Genomic DNA, 2,179 nt, shown 5'->3' with positions numbered 1-2,179 from the left:
GGACGTAAAGGGAAATAAAAGTTACATTTAAAAATTTTAAGAAGATTTCAGGTGATTGCAGTGTACTCAAGTAAAATACGTAAACAATTGTGTATTTCACTACAATTTTAAAATATAGACAGAGTGTTTGTAATTTTTATAAAAGTTATACAAGTACTGCATAACGTTTAACATTGTTTTACAAAAAATAAAGTTGTACAAAGTTATAAAAGTACAGCTGTACAATTGTGTATACTACATAAACAACACACAAGAGTGAACCAACAGCGTTAAATCCTGATTTGTCAGACACTCCCTGGCAGAGCTGGTTGTGTTGGGAGATACACAGACCGGCTCAGGGACCAGACCCGACCCGTCTAATCTCTAGACCTGACACTTATGTTTATGAGTGTGACGGTGACTGTGGTCCCGGGGGCCTGGACCCCTGATCTCTGTGATATTTACTCTACGCTCTATTGCTCTAACCCTCACCCTAACCCTAACCCTAACCCTAACCCTGGCTTCACAGAGGGATACACGACAAAACAGACAAAAACATTTAAATAATCATATGAACATAAATATATGGGAAAATATTTTGAAAAGTAGTATAAAATAAACAACACTAATACTCATTTATGTTAACTGATATGATAAATTATGATAATCTTAAGCTAAAGTAAAAAAAAAAAAGAATTTAAATAAATCGTTTTTAAATAAATATTTTATAAATGATTTATTTATATAAAATAAATTATACAATAAATACAGTCTTGAAAGTCAGGGAAAATTATGAAATAATGAAAAAGAAAGATATGTTGGTAAAAACTATTTTGTCAAGTGCTTTTTGAAATGATTAAGTGATGTTGCCTGTCTAAACTCTCTTGATATGTTTTTATTTTTTATTTTACATTTCTATTTCTTTATGAGTGCATGAACCCAGAAAACTGCCTCTGTGCATCCTTTCATGTTTACGTTTGGTCCTGTAAGCAAGTCTGCATATTAAATAATGATTTGCAGTATCCAGATATGGGCAGTTCATTACAGGCTATAGTGTTAATTTAGCTGAAGGTTTATAATCCAGTAGTATTATTTTTAAATGTGGTCTGGATGTGTGATGAAGACGCTAGAATTGGAGTGATAAGTTCCCTCTTGAATGTTGTTGTCAGAAGTCTGGCTGTAGTGTTCTGGTTTAACCTGTGTTAATTATTCCTGTGTTTTCATTATTGCGTTAATTTTCTGAATAATGTTAGCTCCTTGAGATCCAACCAAAAGAATTTTAGTTTTCCTTCATTAAGTTTCATTAAATTGTATTTGCCTTAGGTATGCAAATCAACACCACATTTCTTCATAATATTGCCAGTTATCATTTAGAGAGACTCCATAGTACTTCATAAGAGCAGCACAGCGGTCAAGCAGTAAAAAATGTGTGTCAATTTTAATACGTTTAATAAGATATACACTGTTTCCATCAGAATTAAACCATTCTGTAGTACCGTTTCTGTACTTTAACTACATTTAGTCTGAACTGACGTGGATATTTAAATATGACGTGTACTCACATTTTGTTACATTTCTATTCAGTTGATAAAACACAATAGCACACAATGTTCAGCATGTATTTCTTCATCATAATGTGTTTATGTTGCTATTATTTTTTATATTGTTTTATATTTTGTCTTTTTTTCCCTTCGAGTTCTTCTGTGGGAGGCCTGCCGACTGCACGGGTGAGTTTTCCATTGCTTGTTTTACGTGTTGTAGCTCGGTCGGAGGTGTCTGGGTGTAGGCGAGACGGGAGACGGGAGGGGACGGAGCGTTTGCCAGGACGCTGGGACGGAGGACAGGGGTCTGTGTCCACACGCACTCCCCCCCGGACACCACCGTTACTGAGCCAGTCCAGCAGAGCTGTGGAGGAGGGGAAAACGCCCAGGGACGTTCCACCTCCACGGGGGGGGACGCTCCTCTCAAAGCAGCCACATTTCACATCCACTGATCCGGGGCTGCTGGCCTTATCTGAGCTCAGCTGTGACCGGGTTCTTTCAAAACGGTTAAGGTCAGTATTACCGATGGTGGACTGGTTCCTGGTCAGTCCCAAAAGGTCAGTTTCTCTGTGGGCAGCATCTGCTAGAAGCACTCTGAGTCTTTTTTCATCTGTGTGAAACACACAAAGTTACACATTAAGTTATTTTTTGCACTGATG

General features: G+C 37.3%; 1 long non-coding RNA gene across 1 annotated transcript in view; it reads left to right on the top strand.

Moving 5' to 3' along the window:
• LOC143497823 (uncharacterized) overlaps window positions 1-1,957 on the top strand; it is an 8,725-nt gene extending 6,768 nt beyond the window's left edge. Inside the window, exon 3 of the long non-coding RNA XR_013125889.1 lies at window positions 1,676-1,957. This is a non-coding gene — a long non-coding RNA (uncharacterized LOC143497823). The remainder of the gene's footprint in view (window positions 1-1,675) is intronic.
• Window positions 1,958-2,179: the final 222 nt, after the last annotated feature.

This window comes from Brachyhypopomus gauderio, unplaced genomic scaffold (assembly GCF_052324685.1).
Source record: "Brachyhypopomus gauderio isolate BG-103 unplaced genomic scaffold, BGAUD_0.2 sc112, whole genome shotgun sequence".
In the NCBI taxonomy this organism is placed as follows: Eukaryota; Metazoa; Chordata; class Actinopteri; order Gymnotiformes; family Hypopomidae; genus Brachyhypopomus; species Brachyhypopomus gauderio.
Note: the sequence above shows the minus strand (reverse complement) of the source record. Positions and strands in the feature narration are given on the sequence as shown.